The sequence below is a fragment of the Danio rerio genome, chromosome 4 (genome assembly GCF_049306965.1).
Source record: "Danio rerio strain Tuebingen ecotype United States chromosome 4, GRCz12tu, whole genome shotgun sequence".
Classification (NCBI taxonomy): Eukaryota; Metazoa; Chordata; class Actinopteri; order Cypriniformes; family Danionidae; genus Danio; species Danio rerio.
In genome coordinates, this window is record NC_133179.1 from 68,937,501 (window position 1) to 68,958,894 (window position 21,394).

Genomic DNA, 21,394 nt, shown 5'->3' on the forward strand with positions numbered 1-21,394 from the left:
GAGAGAAAGTCTGTGTTTGTGTCTGTCTGTGTGTGTGTGTGAGAGAGAGAGCGCGTGTGTGTGTCTGTGTGTGTCTATGTTTGTGTGTGAGAGTTTGTATTTGTGTTTACGTGTGTGTGTGTGTGTGCACGACAGACAGTTTGTGTGTGTGTCCATGTGCATGTGTGTTTGTGAGAGTCTGTTTGTGTGTGTGTGTGTGTGTTTGCGTGCGTGCGTGTTTGTATTTGTGTGTGTGGATGACAGACTGTGTGTGTGTGTGGGTGTCAATGTGTGTGTGTTAGAGTCTGTTTGTGTGTGTGTGCGTGTTTGCATGCGTGTGTGAGAACGTGTGTGTGTGTGTATGTGTTCACTGTTATGTGTGTGCGTGTGTGCATGTGTGTTTGTTTTTTTGTGTGTGTGTGTTTGTGTGTGTGAGAGAGAACGTGTGTGTGTGTGTGTGTGTGTATGTGTTCACTGTTGTGTGTTTGTGTGTGTGTGTGAGAGAGAGAACGTGTGTGTGTGTGTATGTGTTCACTGTTATGTGTGTGCATGTGTGTTTGTTTTTTTGTGTGTGTGTGTGTGTGTGTGTTTGTGTGTGTGTGTGAGAGAGAACGTGTGTGTGTGTGTGTGTGTATGTGTTCACTGTTGTGTGTTTGTGTGTGTGTGTGTGAGAGAGAACGTGTGTGTGTGTGTATGTGTTCACTGTTGTGTGTGTGTGAGAGAGAACGTGTGTGTGTGTGTGTATGTATGTGTTCACTGTTGTGTGTGCTTGTGCGTGTGTGTGCGTACGTGCGTGTGTGTGCATGTGCGTGCGTGCATGTGTGTGTGTGCGTGCGTGTGTGTTTGTGTGTGTGTGCGTGCATGTGTGTGTGTGCGTGTGCGTGTGTGTGTGTGTGTGTGTGTGTCTCAGTCTTCATCAGTGTCATCATTGATGATGATGAAGTGTCCTCCAGGATGCTGCTGTGTTCAGATCAGCTCATTCTTGTCTACAGATTGATCTTCTTCATTGTTTCTCTGTTGTTTGAGCACAAATAATAAAAGTCAATGTCAAATCCACTGCTGATATTAGAATGTGATGATGAACATGGAAATGTCTGAATCTCTGTCAAATCTTGAATCAACTGTAGAGAAATCCAGCAGCTCAATGAATAAAGGAGAAATGAAGTGTGATGTTTGTTTCTGCTCTTCTGATCTTCTTCTTCTTCATGATTTGACTTGAACTGAACAATAAAAACACATTTATTCCAGTATTTATTGATCTGTTCATGTTAGTTGATGACAGTAAAGTTGTTCTCTGTTAGTTCTTGTTGTCTCTCAGTGCATTAACTGATGTTCACAAGCACAACTGTGCATTAATAATGCTTCAGTAAATGTCTGATCACTCTCATTCATCAGGAGTCAGTAACTAGGGTTAATAAATGCTCAACAGGAGTGTGAGTGTGGTCTGGCCAATCCAGTACAGGGATATCATGGTGTTATGTTTTTTACATTTTTAAATGATGTATAAGATGACACCAGAGTAGCCGTGCTGTTCCATGCAGTATTCTTTTATTAACTGAACTCAACATGATGACGTCACTCAGGTACGGGTAGCACACTCATACAAAATACATGACATCCCTTCTCTTAAGTTTAATACTATGCAATCTTCAGCAATGTATAAACTTTTTTTTTTTTAACACTGTATTTGTAAACTCCTTATTATGTATGCTTTAAATAACTGCAAAAACTAAATAGAACTTTTCTTTATCTACACTATTCTTTCTTTATTTCTTTAATTGTAAACAGAGATGAAGTTTCTAATTCAAATCAGAGCTAAACATGCTGTAGATTTTCAGTCTTTGTATCTTGAAGGCAATTTCACTTGTCTCCCAGACCGGGTAATGTACTCATGTGACTGAGACTCAGTGACTACAGTTTCTTGTGCGTCATTGTCCAGCATTGATGACGTGTCAGGGACATGCGAGTCTATCACATCACTGACTGTGTTGTCTGTCACAGTTGTGAAACTTTTCTCTCCGGTCTTGAGAATATGTTTCCTGTTTCTCCTGTATGTTCTTCCTTCTGGAGTTTGTATGATGAAGGATCTGGGATGTTCATGTTTTCGTGTGATTATTGCATGTTTCCAAACATCTCCTTGTTGCACTCTCACAGTTTCTCCAACATGGACATTTGGAAGTAGTCTTGTTTGTCTGTCAAAGTAAGACTTCTGCTTGTGTTGTCTTTGTTTCAATTTATGATGAATTTTTATGTTGTTTTCAGGTGTCAACAAAGTGACTGAGGTAGGTATCTTGGATTTGAGTCTGTGTCCCATCAATAACTGTGCTGGTGAGTACCCAATACCATCCAACGGTGTGTTTCTGTATTCCAATAAAGAAATGTAAGGATCATTTTTACCACACTGAGCTTTCTTCAGCAGGTTTTTTATGGTTTGGACTGCTCTCTCAGCCTGTCCATTCGACTGTGCGTGTCCCGGGCTGGATGTCACATGTTCAAATTCCCATGCTTTTGCAAAATTGCTGAACTCTGTGCTGGCATACTGTGGACCATTGTCTGAGACCACGGTATCCGGTATTCCATATCTTGCGAACATTGACTTCATTGCCATAATTACACTCTGAGCAGTTGTGTCAGACAGTTTGCTGATTTCTGTGAATTTAGAGTAGTAATCAACAGAAAGTAAGTAATTTGAACCATCAAAATGGAACAGGTCTGTACCAATTTTGGACCAAGGTCTTCCTGGTATTGGATGTGATATCATTGGCTCTCTTGGATTACTGTTCTTGTGTGCATTGCACACTGGACATTGTGAGACAAACTCTTCAATTTGAGTCGACATGTTTGGCCAATACAGAACATCCCTGGCTCGTTCCTTACACTTTACAACTCCAAGATGTGATTCGTGCATTTTTGTTAGCATTTCTTTTCTCAATTGACTTGGAACAATGATCTTTGCCGATTTAAAAAGAAGTCCAGAAGTGAAACTTATTTCTTCTTTGAAAGTCCAGTATGTCTGAATCTGTTTTGGAACTTCACTTTTTTCTTTAGGCCATCCACCCATTGTCATTTTGCACAGTAATTGCATTTCTTGATCAGTAGCTGTAGCTTTGCGAAAAACATTTAGTTTTTCTTCTGAAACAGGTAAGTATGTTGTTATGCAGCACAATTCCAGCTGTTGACCAAGCAAATCTTCTGTACACTCATTCAGGTATGCACGACTTAATGCATCAGCAATGTGCATTTCTTTACCTGGCTTGTAAACTACCTTCAGGGTGTATCTTTGAAGTCTGAGGAGCATGCGCTGCAATCTAGGTGGAGCTTGGTGCAGTGGTTTCTTAAAAATGATCTCCAATGGTTTATGATCACTTTCAACCTATACTTCTTTGCCATAGAGATATTGATGAAATTTTTCACATCCATAAACAATAGCAAGCAACTCTTTTTCAATTTGTGCGTAATTCTTTTGAGCATCTGTTAGCGCACGTGATCCATATGCCACTGGCTTTTTGTCTTGTAGAATAACTGCTCCAATCCCTTCTGAGCTGGCATCAACTGAAAGCGTGACAGGTTTCTGTACATTGAAGAATTGTAGTGTTGGTGCATTTGCTAACAAATTCTTCATTTTTGTGAAGCTTTTTTGTTGCTCTTCCTCCCAGTGCCACTGAATATCTTCTTCAAGCAGTTTTCTAAGAGGAGCACTGATATCGGATAGATTTGGAATGAATTTGGACAGGTATTGCACCATGCCCATAAATCTCATGAGTGCTTGTTTGTTTTCAGGTGGTGGCATTTTTACAATTGCTCTTATTTTTTCCTCATCTGGCTTGAGACCTTCCTCTGAGATGATATGTCCAAGATATCTTATTTCTAAAGTTCTTATTTGGCACTTGCTCTTGTTCAGTTTTAGATTACACTCTTTTGCTCTTTCCAGTAGCTTGATGAGTCTGTGATCATGTTCTTCTGTTGTTTCTCCCCATATGTCATCTATGACATTGACCACACCTTCAAGACCTTCTAACATCTGTGCAATCGCACGCTGGAACACTTCACTGGCTGAAGACACACCAAACGGTAAGCGAAGGAATCTATACCTGCCTATTGGTGTATTGAATGTACAGAGTTTGGAGCTTTCATCATCTAGCTTTATTTGCCAGAAACCTTGATTAGCGTCCAGGACTGAAAATATCTTGGCATTTGGCATGCTGGATACCACTTCTTCCACTGTCAGTAATGGATAATGCTCACGCTTAATTGCTTTATTGAGGTCCTGCGGATCCATACATATACGGATTTTGTTTGGTTTCACCACAGTTACCATACTATTCACCCAATCTGTCGGTTCTGTCTGCTTTACTATAACTCCCATACTTTCCATCTTGTGTAATTCTTCAACTATTTTGTCTTTAAGGGCTATTGGAACCTTTCTTGGTGGATGAATCACTGGTGACACATCAGGGTCTGTTTTGATGTGATGCACAGTTGGTAAGCAACCAAGACCACAAAACAAGACATCAAATCCTTTTAAAGGGTCAGCTTTATTTTCACTTTCACTTATTTCATGAATTCTTTTGACCATTCTTAGTTTTTCACAGGTTGTGCGTCCAAGTATTGCAGGTACGTTTCCATCCACCACTTGAAACTGATTGTTGTGCTTTTGTTTTCTGTAGGTGAAAGTTAGCTGTACTTGACCCACAGGCTACATCTTGTGGCCAGAATATGTAACTAGGTGACAGTTAGATTTCTTCAGTTTTCTTTGTGTTTCTAGTGTTGTGAACACATTGTGGGGCATTACATTACAGGCTGCTCCTGTGTCTAACTTGAATGTGACACTCTTGTTGTTTATTCTCAAGCTTTCAGTCCAGTTGTCCTTCAGATTTTGTGCTTCAGTGGTGACAGTGTGCACATTTTTCACTCTTTGATTTGTTTGCAGCTCAATAGTTCCTACAAAAAAATCACTTCGTTCATCATCACTTTGCTCATTTTCATCTATTGATTGTATTTTCTTTGTTGATACTTGAGTTTTGCACATTTTTGCAAAGTGATTCCTTTTGTTACAGGATTTACACACTTGTCCATACGCTGGGCACTTTTGGTATTCATGTTGATATCCACATCGTGAACATTTCACGTGTGTTTTGGACTGATTTTCCAAAGCGTGTTGTCTACTTTTCTGTTCAAACTGCACAGTTTTGCCTCTTTTCTTTGTATTTTTAACACTGCTTATTTTATTCACGTCAACTTCTTCAACAAGCATTTTCATTTGATTTGACGTAATTTCATTGGCTCTGCAGGTGTCTATTGCCTTTTCCAATGTGAGATCTGCCTCCCGCAACAGCCTTGCGCGAACATTGTCATCTTTTATCCCGCAAACAATTCTGTCCCTTATTAGCGAGTCAGTCAAATCACCGAATTCACAGTCTTTCGCCTTGTGTTTAAGATCCGTGACGTATGCATCAATTGTCTCTCCGGTACTTTGTGTTCTCGTGAAAAACATGTGACGAATATATGGCAGATTCTTTCTTGGCTCACAGTACTCTTTAAATTTCCTTTTAAGTGCTTCAGTCTTATTCACTTCTTCTGCGGTGAACTGGAATGTGTTATAAACTTTGATCGCTTCTTCACCCGCGATATGAAGAAAGGTTGCACACTGTACTGTTTCAGATTTCTCCGCCACTCCGCTAGCAATGAGGTATAATTCAAATTTCTGAAGCCATACCTTCCAATTCTCAGCCAAGTTGCCTTGAAGAGACAACACTGATGGTGGTTGCAGTAGTGACATCTTCTCAGTTGTGCTTTCCGTTTACGATCCCACTTCTGACACCATGTTATGTATTTTACATTTTTAAGTGATGTATAAGATGACACCAGAGTAGCCGTGCTGTTCCATGCTGTATTCTTTTATTAACTGAACTCAACATGATGACGTCACTCAGGTACGGGTAGCACACTCATACAAAATACATGACAGTCGGCAGGACTCGAACCTGCACGGAGAGACACCCAATAGATTTTGAGTCAATCACCTTAACCACTCAGCCACAACTACATGTACTGCCATGTCCTCATGGCTAGCACATGTGTGGTGCATCCAGATGAAACTTTCAGCAAGCGATAGCTCAACCGCAAAAGCTGTGGCTCCACAAAAAGACTCTTATATGCCCAAACAGGGACTTGAACCCTGGACCCTCAGATTAAAAGTTTGATGCTTTACTGACTGAGCCATCCAGGCTCCACGGCTATGCTTTTTCAGTAGGCAAGGTTTAGGGTTGTGGTCGGCGCAGACCTTTATGGTACACAAAAGTTTACTGTGACGTGGGGTTTAGGCATGTGGTTGGTGTGGATGTTGCTAAAACACGACAGGTTACTGTGAGGTTGGGTTAATGGTTGTTGTAGGTGTAGACATCAGTACAACACAATAGTTTTACTCCATGTCATGTAGGAGACATTAAATAGATCAATGATAACTGCAGAAGGTCTTTCTGCTGTTGTGGCAATGAATGGAGACTTAACAATTGAAAAGATTACTTCCATGCCTTACAAGCGTGACTTGATCAATGCTCATCTACACAGCATACTGGCATCAAAGGTCCCGTTGCTCATATCGAATCCCTAGTCTTCCAAACTTTTTTTTAGCACAGCCTGCACTGAAAGGTGGCTGGAGATTACGGATGGCAACACAGAGTGCAACACCAATGGCACCTTAAAAAAAAAAATCTGCCGTGACCCGGATTCAAACTGGAGTTGCTGCAGCCACAATGCAGAGTACTAATCACCATACGATCATGGCGAGCTACGGGACAATCACTGGACTTTCACTCTCTGTCAAATGTCTTTGAAAATGGAGGACCCCCCAGGGCAGCTAGCTAGCCTGCGCTGCCATTTTATTTTTGTTGCTTTTTCCTACCAGCATATTCCTTTTCCCAAGAAACACAGAAGTTGCAAACAATCAAGGAAGGTCGCAAACCAAATCATGCTCTCTGCTTGGCACATGTGTGGTGCATCCAGATGAAACTTTCAGGTAGCAATAGCTTAACCGCAAAAGCTGTGGCTCCACAAAAAGAGGCTTCTACGCCAAGACAGGGACTTGAACCCTGGAGCCTCAGAGTAAAAGTCTGATGCGATACCGACTGAGCTATCCAGGCTCCATGAGAATGCTTTACAAGTAGGCAAGGTTTAGGGTTATGGTCGGCGCAGACCTTTACGGCACACAAAAGTTTACCGTGACGTACAGTTTAGGCTTGTGGTTGGTGTAAATGTTGCTAAAACACAAAAGTTTACTGTGAGGTTGGATTTATGGTTGCTGTAGGTGTAGACATCAGTATAACACAATAGATTGGACTCAATGTCATGTAGGAGACATTAAAGGGCACCTATGGTAAAAAATCTACTTTTCAAGCTGTTTGGACAGATCTGTGTGTTGGTATAGTGTATAGACTGTCATACTGAGGTGATATGAACACACCCAGTCCTTTTTTTTTCAATTTAACTACAAAAAAAGGGTCGGCCAATTGGAGCTGTTTTCAAATCGATCGCACCATTACATAGGTGTGCGATCCCCCCGCCCACCGAATTGATTGACAGCTGCGCGCATTAACATGTTCCGGTAGTCACGTGTATATGTCAACAAGACCAGACAGACATACGCAAAGCAACCGGGAATAAAGGGTCTGTTCTGTTCGCTAGGATCAGCAATCATCATCAAATGTGATTAAGAGTAAGTTTCACATGTTTAAAGTGTTTTAAAACAGAGTATGTGTGTAATTAATAACAGCGATTTACTTCAGCTTTACTTCATCAGCACAGCTGCGTGTCAGAACAATTATAAAAGAAGACGCTTCAATCCCGGTTTGTGGAAGTTAAATCAGGTTTATTTTGTACATTAGCATAACAGATATCCACACAGTACTTGAGGTTAGCCTTAACTAAGCTAAGCGCGCTCTGTCTGTCTGTCTGCCTGCTTGCCTGCCTGTGTGTGCGTGTGTATCTGTGTGTGCGTGTGTATCTCTCTGTGTGTGTGTGTGTGCGCGTTAACTTCGTAACGATATTATGTGTGACTCATCAATGCAACATCACAATACTGATTAGTAAAGGTTAGTTCTTACTGTAGTATCTCACAAACGCTATGTGAGACCTTCTTCCTTTAAGTCTGTCTGTTGTCTGACGCAGCTGAGGGAGGAGGCATGTAGAAACAGTAGGCGGGCAGAACTCGGCTTAAAGGCGCAGTACGACAAAACCACCCCCTGATGGAAATCAGTATAAAACAGAATCTTGTAAAAGATATAATGAAAAATCTGATGGGTATTTTGATCTGAAACTTTATATACACTTTCTAGAGACGCAAAAGACTTATATTAAATCTAAAAAAAGGGGGAACCTAGGTGCCCTTTAAATGGATCAATGCAACTGCAGAAGGTCTTTCTGTTGTTGTGGCAATGAATGGAGACTTAACAATTGAAAATATTCCTTCCATGCCTTAGAAGCGTGACTTGATCAATGCTTATCTACACAGCATGCTGGCATCAAAGGTCCCGTTGCTCATATCGAATCCCTAGTCTTCCACTCTTTAGGAAACATTCAGAACGTTCCAGTGGCACAGCCTGCACTAAAAGGACGCTGGAGATTAAGGATGGCGACACAGAGTGCGACACCAATGTCACCTTAAAAAACCTGCTGTGACTCGGATTCAAACCGGGGTTGCTGCAGCCACAACGCAGAGTACTAACCACTATACGATCATGGCGAGCCACGGGATTATCGGGTATTGCTTTTTTTATATATATATATCAAAAATGAAAAACAATTACATTCAGGTAATAATACATGTAAATTATATAAAGCCATTTGAACATATGTATTCCCACCTAAAAAGTCTTTTTTCAAATACATCAATCTTGTCATTCATGTTACAATAATAGAAAAGAGTATTAAGCAGTTCAGACATTTTTCTTTGAAACAATTTACACACAGATATTTTGCTATTCTTTTCTTTAACAATATTCCTTCTATTCCATATCACATTTCACAAGTTTATGAACCTTGTGTTTTTACCTTCTGTTTTACAACCAAATAAAAATAATGTTTCCCATTCCTCATCAACAACCTCATTTTCAATCCCCATTTCATTTAGCATTTCTTTAATTTTTCCAATCAAACATTTTAACTCTTTGCATTTAAAAAACAAATGTAGTATACCTTCATCTTCTTCATTACAAACTTTACATCTTGCATCATTTGCCAAACCTATTTTACACAATCTCATTTCACTTAATAAACAGTTTTGTCTTAAAATGTAATCAAAATTCTCTAAAACGGGACTTTTCCACCAAGCTCTTAAATTTTGCCATATTTCCTTCTTTTCAATATTGGAATATAATCTTTTCCAGTACTCTTCTGCTTTGGGTGTAACAAAAACATCTTTACATAAACAAGAATAAAACATTTTCATTATACCATCTTTGAAAGCATATTGATTTTCTTTAAAGTTTATCACCCTTCCTTCATCTCTGTGCATTTCAAATTTATTTTCTATAATTTCTTTCCATTCTTTTGGTATATTTTTTTTCAAGTTGTTAAGCTGCTTTTCAATAACTCTTTTAGTTTCGTTTTCATAGTTTTCTATTATTGCATCTTTTATTACGTGCGCCTGTACATAACCAGGTATCACTTCATATAAAAATCTTTAATTTGCTTTATTCCTGCATTAAACCATTTCTTATAAAAAATTGTATTATTCCCTTCTTTAATGTATTCATTTAAAAACAGCGGTTGCTTTAAAATATCTTCTTTACTAAATGAACAATCAATATGCTTTCTAAAATCTCCCCATGCTTTAATAACCTCTTTATAGAATTCTGGAACTTTATTCATCATATTCTCTTTGGGCTTCATCCATAATATATATTCTTGTATTTCCCCACATTTATTTAAAAAATACCTCATCACATCTTTCCATACATGTTTTTCTTCTTTCCAATATTTATTTACAGTTTTAATTCTTATGTTTTTTATTCTGATTAGTGGATCAATTAAACCTAAGCCTCCTTCTTCAACTTTACCAATTATGGTGTCATACGCTATTTTGGAAGGTTTTCCATCCCATAAGAAATCTAAAACAATAGCTTTTATCTTTTTATACACACTCATTGGCAAACTCACTGTACCTAAAACATACCACATTTTTGATAAAAAATAAGGAATTTAAAACTAAAACTTTCCCCTTTAAAAACAAACTTCTTAATTTCCAGAAATGTAATCTTTTCTCCATTCCCTTTAAAACTTCCTCCCACATTAAATTCCTTGTTTCATTTTCATTTTCACCAACCCTTATACCTAACATTTTCATATCAACTTTCTCCTCTTTAAATTAGATTTTTTTCTGGTAAAACATTTATTTTTCCCAGTCTCATGTATTTAGTTTTTTCCTTATTAATTTTTGCTCCTGTTCCATTACAATATCTGTTTAAAATTTCCTCTGCTTTTTCAATACTTTTAATATCTTTTACTATTAAAGTAGTATCATCAGCATACTGAAATATTTTGTGTTCTAAGTCTGTTCCTTTTATACATAATCCTCGTATTTGCGTTTCGTTATCAATGGCTAATCCCAATGTTTCAGATACAAGTGTGTATAATAGTGCTGACATTGGACATCCTTGTCTTATTGATCTTGTTATTTTAAAATCTTTAGTTAAAAAACCATTTACTTTTATACAGCTTGTTATATCTGCATATAAACATTTTATCCATTGTAAGTATCTTTCTCCAAAACCAAATCTCTCCATTACATCCATCATATATTTGTGTTCCACTCTATCAAAAGCTTTTTCTAAATCGACACTGATTATATATCCTGTTTCTTTTTCCTCTCTCATATACCATATTATATCTCTTATATTGTTTATGACATCAGTTATGTCTCTTTTTAGAACTGCATATGCTTGATTTGTTTTGATTATGTTAGGTACAACTACTTTCAATCTATTAGCTAAAACCTTTGCTAAAATTTTATAGTCCGTGTTTAGCATGCTTAAGGGTCGATAATTTTTTAAGTCTCCTTTGTCTCCATTTCTTTTATAAATCATTTTCACCATTCCTTTCTTCATACTATTAGTTAACTCCCCTTTTTCATAAATATCACTGTATATTTCATTTAAAATAGGAATTAAAACATTTTTAAAAACTTTATAAAACTCAACTGGTAGTCCATCTATTCCTGGACTTTTCCCATTTCTCGACTGATCAATAGCTGTTTCTATTTCTAAATCTGTTATCTCACTCTCACACATTTCCTTGTCCTCTTTATTTAATTTTGCTGTTATTTTTTCTAATAAAAAATTTTCATCATTTAAATTAACTCCATTTTCTGTAAATAATTCCTTATAAAATCGTCTAGTTTCATTTAAAATTCCCTCTTTGTCTTCTACAGTTTTCCCATCTTGTGTTTTTATACATTTTATTATAGCTGCTCTCTGTCTTGTTTTTTCTAATTCATAAAAGTATTTTGTACTTCTTTCTCCTTCTACAATGTCTTTAGCTCTGCTTCTAATAATTACTCCTTTACACTTTTCTTCTTCAATTTTCTTCAGCTTTTCCTGTAATTCTATTATTTTGTCAACATTTATCCCATTTACTTTACTCATTTCTTCATTCCATTCTTTTCTAATTTTATTTTCCTTGAATTTTTTTGCCTTTTGTATTTTTTCTGATATATTTATTGAGTATTCTTTTATTCTATTTTTCAGATTATCCCACCATAAACCTGTTTCTGTTTCAAACATTTCATCATTCACACTATTAATTATTATATTTTCTATATCCATTTTATAACTTTCTATTTTTAACAGCTCAGTGTTGAGTATCCACACTCCTGGTCCTTTTTCAATCTCATTAAAATTCATTGTTATCCATAAAAAATCATGATCACTCTCACTATAGGTTTTATATAAAATTGTGTTAACATATTGTACTTCTTTTTTCTTACATAAAAACAAGTCAATTCTACTTTGCTTTAAAATCCTATTTGCAATTTCTCTTCTTGAATACTCTCTTTTCATACCATTCCGCTCTCTCCATACATCTACCAAATCACATTTTCTCATCAAATTTTGTAGTTCATTCCTCCCTCTGTCTGTTCTAAAATTCATTGAGTCATCTATATCTATTCTTTGCATGGCAATATTAAAATCTCCTAAAATAAATATGTTTTCATTCTTTTCAATTAGCTTATCTATTTCCTTATAAAAGTTATATTTGTCCTTTTCCTCATTTGGTGCATGTATGTTGCATACTCTAAAACTTTTCCCACCATACAGAACTTTTACAATTATTATTCTTCCATTAGTGTCTTTATAGTCTAATTCTACTTTCTCAAAAATCCCTCTTTTTATTAAAATTGCTACTCCTCTATTCTTTTCTATATTCCCATTACTAAATATTTCACCATTCCATAATTTTCTCATTTCATTTTTAATCTCATTTTCCCACTTTGTCTCTTGTAAACATAATATATCACACTTTTTTGTCAAACACGTTAATCTTTCAAACTTTTCACATTTGGACAATCCTCTTACATTCAATGATACCACACATACATTACTCATTAGTATAATTATTGGATAAACCAATAACCACCATTCATTCTGAGTCACTGTCACTTAAACAAATGTTTCTTGCATCTCCTTTTTCAAATTTCTTCCTTTCCATTCTTTCTTTAATCTCTTCTCTTCTTATTTTCTGCCGTTGTAGAACCATTTCAATGTTTAAGCCACTTTTAGATCTTGATTTTTAAATCTTTTATCTTTTTTCCTTTTTCTTTTTTTTCCAGTCCATAATTCCCCCTTTCAAAATCCATTCCTCTTACCTCATTTATTGCTCTTATTTCATTGTCCTCAGTCCTTGTTTTCTCCTGTCTCTCTTCAATGTCCAGTTCTGTAGTGTCCTCATCATATTGTTCGTCAGCAAATTGTCTATTATTTGGTTCTCCTTCTTCCTTGTTTGCTTCTTCTCCCAGTTCCATTTCTTTATCCTCTTGCTCATTTCTGTTCTCTTCTGTATTTTTTTCTTCTCCTGTTTTGTCCTCCTTCCTTTCTGTTGCCGTATTTTCAAGTGATGCTTGTATTTCCATCTTTTCAATTTCCTCCTCTTTTTCACAGTTACATCTTGTCGATGCCCTCTCGCAGCCCTGGCACTGCGGAACTTCGCAGTCCCGCACATAATGCCCCTGCTGAAGACATCTCCTGCATGTGAAATTTGGGCAGTCTTTCTTCTCATGCTCTGTACTTGAGCAAAGTCTGCACATTTTCAGTTGATTATCATGAATCACTCTGAAATATTGCATCCCTTCTTCCGTCATGAAGCCAACATTGTACGGTAAAGATTTCACTTCTTTGGGAAATTTTACTCTGACAAAGCGTGTTCCATCTGCCACCATTGTTCCCGGATGATATTTTCTTCTTATTGGAAGTATCGGAGTTACTCCCCAATTACTTAGTTTTTGTTGTATCTCCTCATCCTGTATATAACTGGGCAAGTTCAGGAAAGATACCATTTTTTCTGTTGCACACAGCTTTTTCATCTCACATTCTTCTCCATTAATCATCAGTCCGTTTAACAATATCTCGCATTCTTTTTCACTTTCCATTGTCAGTTCAAATTCATTGTTGTTTTTTCTTCTCAGTCCAAGTAATTTGCCAATCCCGACTTTGTCTTCCACTGCTTTGATTATGTTGTTTATAGTAGAGTTTTCAATGTCTCTTACCATCATTGTTAGTGTGGCTTCCTTCTTATATTCTCTTTGATATCTTGCTTGCTTCTTTAGTTTGTTCAGCATCTGTTGTTTTTGACTTAAAGCATTCCTTTGTCCTTCAATATTCTTTTCACTTTCAATACTTGCATTTGATTGTAGATCCCCTTTCTTTTCTTGACCACCTCCTTTCCCTTCTTTTTTCTTTGAAACAACTGTTGCCCATGTCTCCTTGCTGTTTTCTCCGGCATCTTCATTTCGAGTCCTTTCAAACATGTTTGTAGCATTTCCTTGCTCCCCGTTCCTTTGTTCATTCGTGTCCTGTCTATTCTCTTTCTCTGTTGTGTCCATGTTGTTGTTTTCTAACCCCAAAACAGTGTTACTGTTTGGGGTTAGTTAAAATTAATCTTTAACTGAAAAAACAATTAAAGTAAACTTTGTAATGCAAAATCTAAAAATAAAAAAACAAAACTGCAAAAATGGAAGAGCCTCTCTCTTCCTACTGCCACCTCACACTTCCTGCAGTGCACCAACTCTAACTCACACTAGAGGGCGTGTCCAGGGTGGTATGGCCGTAAGCGAAAGAGGCTGTCAAGCGTTGGCTATTTAAAGCAGCTGCCAAATGAAGCACTTCGAAAAGCTTACAGCACCTGGTATTCCCAGGCGGTCTCCCATCCAAGTACTAACCAGGCCCGACCCTGCTTTACTTTCGAGTTCAGATGAGATCGGGCATTTCCAGGGTGGTATGGCCGTAAGCGAAAGAGGGTGTCAAGCGTTGGCTATTTAAATCAGCTGCCAAATGAAGCACTTCGAAAAGCTTACAGCACCTGGTATTCCCAGGCGGTCTCCCATCCAAGTACTAACCAGGCCCGACCCTGCTTTACTTCCGAGTTCAGATGAGATCGGGCATTTCCAGGGTGGTATGGCCGTAAGCGAAAGAGGATGTCAAGCGTTGGCTATTTAAATCAGCTGCCAAATGAAGCACTTCGAAAAGCTTCAAGCACCTGGTATTCCCAGGCGGTCTCCCATCCAAGTACTAACCAGGCCGGACCCTGCTTTACTTCCGAGTTCAGATGAGATCGGGCATTTCCAGGGTGGTATGGCCGTAAGCGAAAGAGGATGTCAAGCGTTGGCTATTTAAATCAGCTGCCAAATGAAGCACTTCGAAAAGCTTACAGCACCTGGTATTCCCAGGCGGTCTCCCATCCAAGTACTAACCAGGCCCGACCCTGCTTTACTTCCGAGTTCAGATGAGATCGGGCATTTCCAGGGTGGTATGGCCGTAAGCGAAAGAGGRTGTCAAGCGTTGGCTATTTAAATCAGCTGCCAAATGAAGCACTTCGAAAAGCTTACAGCACCTGGTATTCCCAGGCGGTCTCCCATCCAAGTACTAACCAGGCCCGACCCTGCTTTACTTCCGAGTTCAGATGAGATCGGGCATTTCCAGGGTGGTATGGCCGTAAGCGAAAGAGGATGTCAAGCGTTGGCTATTTAAATCAGCTGCCAAATGAAGCACTTCGAAAAGCTTACAGCACCTGGTATTCCCAGGCGGTCTCCCATCCAAGTACTAACCAGGCCCGACCCTGCTTTACTTCCGAGTTCAGATGAGATCGGGCATTTCCAGGGTGGTATGGCCGTAAGCGAAAGAGGATGTCAAGCGTTGGCTATTTAAATCAGCTGCCAAATGAAGCACTTCGAAAAGCTTACAGCACCTGGTATTCCCAGGCGGTCTCCCATCCAAGTACTAACCAGGCCCGACCCTGCTTTACTTCCGAGTTCAGATGAGATCGGGCATTTCCAGGGTGGTATGGCCGTAAGCGAAAGAGGATGTCAAGCGTTGGCTATTTAAATCAGCTGCCAAATGAAGCACTTCGAAAAGCTTACAGCACCTGGTATTCCCAGGCGGTCTCCCATCCAAGTACTAACCAGGCCCGACCCTGCTTTACTTCCGAGTTCAGATGAGATCGGGCATTTCCAGGGTGGTATGGCCGTAAGCGAAAGAGGATGTCAAGCGTTGGCTATTTAAATCAGCTGCCAAATGAAGCACTTCGAAAAGCTTACAGCACCTGGTATTCCCAGGCGGTCTCCCATCCAAGTACTAACCAGGCCCGACCCTGCTTTACTTCCGAGTTCAGATGAGATCGGGCATTTCCAGGGTGGTATGGCCGTAAGCGAAAGAGGATGTCAAGCGTTGGCTATTTAAATCAGCTGCCAAATGAAGCACTTCGAAAAGCTTACAGCACCTGGTATTCCCAGGCGGTCTCCCATCCAAGTACTAACCAGGCCCGACCCTGCTTTACTTCCGAGTTCAGATGAGATCGGGCATTTCCAGGGTGGTATGGCCGTAAGCGAAAGAGGATGTCAAGCGTTGGCTATTTAAATCAGCTGCCAAATGAAGCACTTCGAAAAGCTTACAGCACCTGGTATTCCCAGGCGGTCTCCCATCCAAGTACTAACCAGGCCCGACCCTGCTTTACTTCCGAGTTCAGATGAGATCGGGCATTTCCAGGGTGGTATGGCCGTAAGCGAAAGAGGATGTCAAGCGTTGGCTATTTAAATCAGCTGCCAAATGAAGCACTTCGAAAAGCTTACAGCACCTGGTATTCCCAGGCGGTCTCCCATCCAAGTACTAACCAGGCCCGACCCTGCTTTACTTCCGAGTTCAGATGAGATCGGGCATTTCCAGGGTGGTATGGCCGTAAGCGAAAGAGGGTGTCAAGCGTTGGCTATTTAAATCAGCTGCCAAATGAAGCACTTCGAAAAGCTTACAGCACCTGGTATTCCCAGGCGGTCTCCCATCCAAGTACTAACCAGGCCCGACCCTGCTTTACTTCCGAGTTCAGATGAGATCGGGCATTTCCAGGGTGGTATGGCCGTAAGCGAAAGAGAGTGTCAAGCGTTGGCTATTTAAATCAGCTGCCAAATGAAGCACTTCGAAAAGCTTACAGCACCTGGTATTCCCAGGCGGTCTCCCATCCAAGTACTAACCAGGCCCGACCCTGCTTTAYTTCCGAGTTCAGATGAGATCGGGCATTTCCAGGGTGGTATGGCCGTAAGCGAAAGAGGGTGTCAAGCGTTGGCTATTTAAATCAGCTGCCAAATGAAGCACTTCGAAAAGCTTACAGCACCTGGTATTCCCAGGCGGTCTCCCATCCAAGTACTAACCAGGCCCGACCCTGCTTTACTTCCGAGTTCAGATGAGATCGGGCATTTCCAGGGTGGTATGGCCGTAAGCGAAAGAGGATGTCAAGCGTTGGCTATTTAAATCAGCTGCCAAATGAAGCACTTCGAAAAGCTTCAAGCACCTGGTATTCCCAGGCGGTCTCCCATCCAAGTACTAACCAGGCCGGACCCTGCTTTACTTCCGAGTTCAGATGAGATCGGGCATTTCCAGGGTGGTATGGCCGTAAGCGAAAGAGGATGTCAAGCGTTGGCTATTTAAATCAGCTGCCAAATGAAGCACTTCGAAAAGCTTACAGCACCTGGTATTCCCAGGCGGTCTCCCATCCAAGTACTAACCAGGCCCGACCCTGCTTTACTTCCGAGTTCAGATGAGATCGGGCATTTCCAGGGTGGTATGGCCGTAAGCGAAAGAGGRTGTCAAGCGTTGGCTATTTAAATCAGCTGCCAAATGAAGCACTTCGAAAAGCTTACAGCACCTGGTATTCCCAGGCGGTCTCCCATCCAAGTACTAACCAGGCCCGACCCTGCTTTACTTCCGAGTTCAGATGAGATCGGGCATTTCCAGGGTGGTATGGCCGTAAGCGAAAGAGGATGTCAAGCGTTGGCTATTTAAATCAGCTGCCAAATGAAGCACTTCGAAAAGCTTACAGCACCTGGTATTCCCAGGCGGTCTCCCATCCAAGTACTAACCAGGCCCGACCCTGCTTTACTTCCGAGTTCAGATGAGATCGGGCATTTCCAGGGTGGTATGGCCGTAAGCGAAAGAGGGTGTCAAGCGTTGGCTATTTAAATCAGCTGCCAAATGAAGCACTTCGAAAAGCTTACAGCACCTGGTATTCCCAGGCGGTCTCCCATCCAAGTACTAACCAGGCCCGACCCTGCTTTACTTCCGAGTTCAGATGAGATCGGGCATTTCCAGGGTGGTATGGCCGTAAGCGAAAGAGGATGTCAAGCGTTGGCTATTTAAATCAGCTGCCAAATGAAGCACTTCGAAAAGCTTACAGCACCTGGTATTCCCAGGCGGTCTCCCATCCAAGTACTAACCAGGCCCGACCCTGCTTTACTTCCGAGTTCAGATGAGATCGGGCATTTCCAGGGTGGTATGGCCGTAAGCGAAAGAGGRTGTCAAGCGTTGGCTATTTAAATCAGCTGCCAAATGAAGCACTTCGAAAAGCTTACAGCACCTGGTATTCCCAGGCGGTCTCCCATCCAAGTACTAACCAGGCCCGACCCTGCTTTACTTCCGAGTTCAGATGAGATCGGGCATTTCCAGGGTGGTATGGCCGTAAGCGAAAGAGGATGTCAAGCGTTGGCTATTTAAATCAGCTGCCAAATGAAGCACTTCGAAAAGCTTACAGCACCTGGTATTCCCAGGCGGTCTCCCATCCAAGTACTAACCAGGCCCGACCCTGCTTTACTTCCGAGTTCAGATGAGATCGGGCATTTCCAGGGTGGTATGGCCGTAAGCKAAAGAGGATGTCAAGCGTTGGCTATTTAAATCAGCTGCCAAATGAAGCACTTCGAAAAGCTTACAGCACCTGGTATTCCCAGGCGGTCTCCCATCCAAGTACTAACCAGGCCCGACCCTGCTTTACTTCCGAGTTCAGATGAGATCGGGCATTTCCAGGGTGGTATGGCCGTAAGCGAAAGAGGRTGTCAAGCGTTGGCTATTTAAATCAGCTGCCAAATGAAGCACTTCGAAAAGCTTACAGCACCTGGTATTCCCAGGCGGTCTCCCATCCAAGTACTAACCAGGCCCGACCCTGCTTTACTTCCGAGTTCAGATGAGATCGGGCATTTCCAGGGTGGTATGGCCGTAAGCGAAAGAGGATGTCAAGCGTTGGCTATTTAAATCAGCTGCCAAATGAAGCACTTCGAAAAGCTTACAGCACCTGGTATTCCCAGGCGGTCTCCCATCCAAGTACTAACCAGGCCCGACCCTGCTTTACTTCCGAGTTCAGATGAGATCGGGCATTTCCAGGGTGGTATGGCCGTAAGCGAAAGAGGATGTCAAGCGTTGGCTATTTAAATCAGCTGCCAAATGAAGCACTTCGAAAAGCTTACAGCACCTGGTATTCCCAGGCGGTCTCCCATCCAAGTACTAACCAGGCCCGACCCTGCTTTACTTCCGAGTTCAGATGAGATCGGGCATTTCCAGGGTGGTATGGCCGTAAGCGAAAGAGGATGTCAAGCGTTGGCTATTTAAATCAGCTGCCAAATGAAGCACTTCGAAAAGCTTACAGCACCTGGTATTCCCAGGCGGTCTCCCATCCAAGTACTAACCAGGCCCGACCCTGCTTTACTTCCGAGTTCAGATGAGATCGGGCATTTCCAGGGTGGTATGGCCGTAAGCGAAAGAGGATGTCAAGCGTTGGCTATTTAAATCAGCTGCCAAATGAAGCACTTCGAAAAGCTTACAGCACCTGGTATTCCCAGGCGGTCTCCCATCCAAGTACTAACCAGGCCCGACCCTGCTTTACTTCCGAGTTCAGATGAGATCGGGCATTTCCAGGGTGGTATGGCCGTAAGCGAAAGAGGRTGTCAAGCGTTGGCTATTTAAATCAGCTGCCAAATGAAGCACTTCGAAAAGCTTACAGCACCTGGTATTCCCAGGCGGTCTCCCATCCAAGTACTAACCAGGCCCGACCCTGCTTTACTTCCGAGTTCAGATGAGATCGGGCATTTCCAGGGTGGTATGGCCGTAAGCGAAAGAGGATGTCAAGCGTTGGCTATTTAAATCAGCTGCCAAATGAAGCACTTCGAAAAGCTTACAGCACCTGGTATTCCCAGGCGGTCTCCCATCCAAGTACTAACCAGGCCCGACCCTGCTTTACTTCCGAGTTCAGATGAGATCGGGCATTTCCAGGGTGGTATGGCCGTAAGCGAAAGAGGRTGTCAAGCGTTGGCTATTTAAATCAGCTGCCAAATGAAGCACTTCGAAAAGCTTACAGCACCTGGTATTCCCAGGCGGTCTCCCATCCAAGTACTAACCAGGCCCGACCCTGCTTTACTTCCGAGTTCAGATGAGATCGGGCATTTCCAGGGTGGTATGGCCGTAAGCGAAAGAGGATGTCAAGCGTTGGCTATTTAAATCAGCTGCCAAATGAAGCACTTCGAAAAGCTTACAGCACCTGGTATTCCCAGGCGGTCTCCCATCCAAGTACTAACCAGGCCCGACCCTGCTTTACTTCCGAGTTCAGATGAGATCGGGCATTTCCAGGGTGGTATGGCCGTAAGCGAAAGAGGATGTCAAGCGTTGGCTATTTAAATCAGCTGCCAAATGAAGCACTTCGAAAAGCTTACAGCACCTGGTATTCCCAGGCGGTCTCCCATCCAAGTACTAACCAGGCCCGACCCTGCTTTACTTCCGAGTTCAGATGAGATCGGGCATTTCCAGGGTGGTATGGCCGTAAGCGAAAGAGGATGTCAAGCGTTGGCTATTTAAATCAGCTGCCAAATGAAGCACTTCGAAAAGCTTACAGCACCTGGTATTCCCAGGCGGTCTCCCATCCAAGTACTAACCAGGCCCGACCCTGCTTTACTTCCGAGTTCAGATGAGATCGGGCATTTCCAGGGTGGTATGGCCGTAAGCGAAAGAGGATGTCAAGCGTTGGCTATTTAAATCAGCTGCCAAATGAAGCACTTCGAAAAGCTTACAGCACCTGGTATTCCCAGGCGGTCTCCCATCCAAGTACTAACCAGGCCCGACCCTGCTTTACTTCCGAGTTCAGATGAGATCGGGCATTTCCAGGGTGGTATGGCCGTAAGCGAAAGAGGATGTCAAGCGTTGGCTATTTAAATCAGCTGCCAAATGAAGCACTTCGAAAAGCTTACAGCACCTGGTATTCCCAGGCGGTCTCCCATCCAAGTACTAACCAGGCCCGACCCTGCTTTACTTCCGAGTTCAGATGAGATCGGGCATTTCCAGGGTGGTATGGCCGTAAGCGAAAGAGGATGTCAAGCGTTGGCTATTTAAATCAGCTGCCAAATGAAGCACTTCGAAAAGCTTACAGCACCTGGTATTCCCAGGCGGTCTCCCATCCAAGTACTAACCAGGCCCGACCCTGCTTTACTTCCGAGTTCAGATGAGATCGGGCATTTCCAGGGTGGTATGGCCGTAAGCGAAAGAGGRTGTCAAGCGTTGGCTATTTAAATCAGCTGCCAAATGAAGCACTTCGAAAAGCTTACAGCACCTGGTATTCCCAGGCGGTCTCCCATCCAAGTACTAACCAGGCCCGACCCTGCTTTACTTCCGAGTTCAGATGAGATCGGGCATTTCCAGGGTGGTATGGCCGTAAGCGAAAGAGRRTGTCAAGCGTTGGCTATTTAAATCAGCTGCCAAATGAAGCACTTCGAAAAGCTTACAGCACCTGGTATTCCCAGGCGGTCTCCCATCCAAGTACTAACCAGGCCCGACCCTGCTTTAYTTCCGAGTTCAGATGAGATCGGGCATTTCCAGGGTGGTATGGCCGTAAGCGAAAGAGGRTGTCA

The 21,394-nt window shown here is 41.7% G+C and overlaps 2 protein-coding genes and 41 non-coding genes across 44 annotated transcripts in view; 2 read left to right on the forward strand and 41 right to left on the reverse strand.

The window, feature by feature from the left end:
* Nucleotides 1-1,227, forward strand: part of LOC141381815 (tripartite motif-containing protein 16-like) — a 6,878-nt gene extending 5,651 nt beyond the window's left edge. For both annotated transcript variants that reach the window (XM_073948725.1, XM_073948726.1), the window contains one exon: nt 1-1,227. This exon is cut by the window's left edge and continues 611 nt beyond it. The gene's annotated coding sequence lies outside the window, so the exon portion shown is untranslated.
* LOC108183347 (uncharacterized) overlaps nt 1-21,394 on the forward strand; it is a 199,270-nt gene that overhangs the window by 99,467 nt on the left and 78,409 nt on the right. The window lies entirely within an intron of this gene.
* trnal-caa (transfer RNA leucine (anticodon CAA)) lies at nt 5,942-6,025 on the reverse strand. The gene has a single exon. It is a non-coding gene; the product is annotated as a tRNA-Leu (tRNA).
* On the reverse strand, nt 14,359-14,477 carry LOC137493871 (5S ribosomal RNA). Its single transcript, XR_011013846.2, has one exon. It is a non-coding gene; the product is annotated as a 5S ribosomal RNA (ribosomal RNA).
* LOC141382924 (5S ribosomal RNA) lies at nt 14,536-14,654 on the reverse strand. The gene has a single exon (XR_012403886.1). It is a non-coding gene; the product is annotated as a 5S ribosomal RNA (ribosomal RNA).
* LOC141383912 (5S ribosomal RNA) lies at nt 14,713-14,831 on the reverse strand. Its single transcript, XR_012404981.1, has one exon. It is a non-coding gene; the product is annotated as a 5S ribosomal RNA (ribosomal RNA).
* LOC141382925 (5S ribosomal RNA) lies at nt 14,890-15,008 on the reverse strand. Its single transcript, XR_012403887.1, has one exon. It is a non-coding gene; the product is annotated as a 5S ribosomal RNA (ribosomal RNA).
* LOC141382926 (5S ribosomal RNA) lies at nt 15,067-15,185 on the reverse strand. Its single transcript, XR_012403888.1, has one exon. It is a non-coding gene; the product is annotated as a 5S ribosomal RNA (ribosomal RNA).
* LOC141382927 (5S ribosomal RNA) lies at nt 15,244-15,362 on the reverse strand. The gene has a single exon (XR_012403889.1). It is a non-coding gene; the product is annotated as a 5S ribosomal RNA (ribosomal RNA).
* Nucleotides 15,421-15,539, reverse strand: LOC141382928 (5S ribosomal RNA). Its single transcript, XR_012403890.1, has one exon. It is a non-coding gene; the product is annotated as a 5S ribosomal RNA (ribosomal RNA).
* Nucleotides 15,598-15,716, reverse strand: LOC141382929 (5S ribosomal RNA). Its single transcript, XR_012403891.1, has one exon. It is a non-coding gene; the product is annotated as a 5S ribosomal RNA (ribosomal RNA).
* LOC141382930 (5S ribosomal RNA) lies at nt 15,775-15,893 on the reverse strand. The gene has a single exon (XR_012403892.1). It is a non-coding gene; the product is annotated as a 5S ribosomal RNA (ribosomal RNA).
* LOC141382931 (5S ribosomal RNA) lies at nt 15,952-16,070 on the reverse strand. Its single transcript, XR_012403893.1, has one exon. It is a non-coding gene; the product is annotated as a 5S ribosomal RNA (ribosomal RNA).
* Nucleotides 16,129-16,247, reverse strand: LOC141382932 (5S ribosomal RNA). The gene has a single exon (XR_012403894.1). It is a non-coding gene; the product is annotated as a 5S ribosomal RNA (ribosomal RNA).
* LOC141382933 (5S ribosomal RNA) lies at nt 16,306-16,424 on the reverse strand. Its single transcript, XR_012403895.1, has one exon. It is a non-coding gene; the product is annotated as a 5S ribosomal RNA (ribosomal RNA).
* LOC141382934 (5S ribosomal RNA) lies at nt 16,483-16,601 on the reverse strand. The gene has a single exon (XR_012403896.1). It is a non-coding gene; the product is annotated as a 5S ribosomal RNA (ribosomal RNA).
* Nucleotides 16,660-16,778, reverse strand: LOC141383404 (5S ribosomal RNA). Its single transcript, XR_012404421.1, has one exon. It is a non-coding gene; the product is annotated as a 5S ribosomal RNA (ribosomal RNA).
* LOC141382935 (5S ribosomal RNA) lies at nt 16,837-16,955 on the reverse strand. Its single transcript, XR_012403897.1, has one exon. It is a non-coding gene; the product is annotated as a 5S ribosomal RNA (ribosomal RNA).
* LOC141383914 (5S ribosomal RNA) lies at nt 17,014-17,132 on the reverse strand. The gene has a single exon (XR_012404983.1). It is a non-coding gene; the product is annotated as a 5S ribosomal RNA (ribosomal RNA).
* LOC141382936 (5S ribosomal RNA) lies at nt 17,191-17,309 on the reverse strand. The gene has a single exon (XR_012403898.1). It is a non-coding gene; the product is annotated as a 5S ribosomal RNA (ribosomal RNA).
* LOC141382937 (5S ribosomal RNA) lies at nt 17,368-17,486 on the reverse strand. Its single transcript, XR_012403899.1, has one exon. It is a non-coding gene; the product is annotated as a 5S ribosomal RNA (ribosomal RNA).
* Nucleotides 17,545-17,663, reverse strand: LOC141382938 (5S ribosomal RNA). The gene has a single exon (XR_012403900.1). It is a non-coding gene; the product is annotated as a 5S ribosomal RNA (ribosomal RNA).
* On the reverse strand, nt 17,722-17,840 carry LOC141382939 (5S ribosomal RNA). The gene has a single exon (XR_012403901.1). It is a non-coding gene; the product is annotated as a 5S ribosomal RNA (ribosomal RNA).
* Nucleotides 17,899-18,017, reverse strand: LOC141382940 (5S ribosomal RNA). Its single transcript, XR_012403902.1, has one exon. It is a non-coding gene; the product is annotated as a 5S ribosomal RNA (ribosomal RNA).
* Nucleotides 18,076-18,194, reverse strand: LOC141382941 (5S ribosomal RNA). Its single transcript, XR_012403903.1, has one exon. It is a non-coding gene; the product is annotated as a 5S ribosomal RNA (ribosomal RNA).
* On the reverse strand, nt 18,253-18,371 carry LOC137493574 (5S ribosomal RNA). Its single transcript, XR_011013549.2, has one exon. It is a non-coding gene; the product is annotated as a 5S ribosomal RNA (ribosomal RNA).
* LOC137493575 (5S ribosomal RNA) lies at nt 18,430-18,548 on the reverse strand. The gene has a single exon (XR_011013550.2). It is a non-coding gene; the product is annotated as a 5S ribosomal RNA (ribosomal RNA).
* Nucleotides 18,607-18,725, reverse strand: LOC137493576 (5S ribosomal RNA). The gene has a single exon (XR_011013551.2). It is a non-coding gene; the product is annotated as a 5S ribosomal RNA (ribosomal RNA).
* LOC137493577 (5S ribosomal RNA) lies at nt 18,784-18,902 on the reverse strand. The gene has a single exon (XR_011013552.2). It is a non-coding gene; the product is annotated as a 5S ribosomal RNA (ribosomal RNA).
* Nucleotides 18,961-19,079, reverse strand: LOC137493578 (5S ribosomal RNA). The gene has a single exon (XR_011013553.2). It is a non-coding gene; the product is annotated as a 5S ribosomal RNA (ribosomal RNA).
* LOC137493579 (5S ribosomal RNA) lies at nt 19,138-19,256 on the reverse strand. The gene has a single exon (XR_011013554.2). It is a non-coding gene; the product is annotated as a 5S ribosomal RNA (ribosomal RNA).
* On the reverse strand, nt 19,315-19,433 carry LOC137493580 (5S ribosomal RNA). The gene has a single exon (XR_011013555.2). It is a non-coding gene; the product is annotated as a 5S ribosomal RNA (ribosomal RNA).
* On the reverse strand, nt 19,492-19,610 carry LOC137493581 (5S ribosomal RNA). Its single transcript, XR_011013556.2, has one exon. It is a non-coding gene; the product is annotated as a 5S ribosomal RNA (ribosomal RNA).
* Nucleotides 19,669-19,787, reverse strand: LOC137493582 (5S ribosomal RNA). The gene has a single exon (XR_011013557.2). It is a non-coding gene; the product is annotated as a 5S ribosomal RNA (ribosomal RNA).
* LOC137493584 (5S ribosomal RNA) lies at nt 19,846-19,964 on the reverse strand. Its single transcript, XR_011013559.2, has one exon. It is a non-coding gene; the product is annotated as a 5S ribosomal RNA (ribosomal RNA).
* Nucleotides 20,023-20,141, reverse strand: LOC137493585 (5S ribosomal RNA). The gene has a single exon (XR_011013560.2). It is a non-coding gene; the product is annotated as a 5S ribosomal RNA (ribosomal RNA).
* Nucleotides 20,200-20,318, reverse strand: LOC137493586 (5S ribosomal RNA). The gene has a single exon (XR_011013561.2). It is a non-coding gene; the product is annotated as a 5S ribosomal RNA (ribosomal RNA).
* On the reverse strand, nt 20,377-20,495 carry LOC137493587 (5S ribosomal RNA). Its single transcript, XR_011013562.2, has one exon. It is a non-coding gene; the product is annotated as a 5S ribosomal RNA (ribosomal RNA).
* On the reverse strand, nt 20,554-20,672 carry LOC141382943 (5S ribosomal RNA). The gene has a single exon (XR_012403905.1). It is a non-coding gene; the product is annotated as a 5S ribosomal RNA (ribosomal RNA).
* On the reverse strand, nt 20,731-20,849 carry LOC141382944 (5S ribosomal RNA). The gene has a single exon (XR_012403906.1). It is a non-coding gene; the product is annotated as a 5S ribosomal RNA (ribosomal RNA).
* On the reverse strand, nt 20,908-21,026 carry LOC141382945 (5S ribosomal RNA). Its single transcript, XR_012403907.1, has one exon. It is a non-coding gene; the product is annotated as a 5S ribosomal RNA (ribosomal RNA).
* Nucleotides 21,085-21,203, reverse strand: LOC141382946 (5S ribosomal RNA). The gene has a single exon (XR_012403908.1). It is a non-coding gene; the product is annotated as a 5S ribosomal RNA (ribosomal RNA).
* LOC141383465 (5S ribosomal RNA) lies at nt 21,262-21,380 on the reverse strand. The gene has a single exon (XR_012404484.1). It is a non-coding gene; the product is annotated as a 5S ribosomal RNA (ribosomal RNA).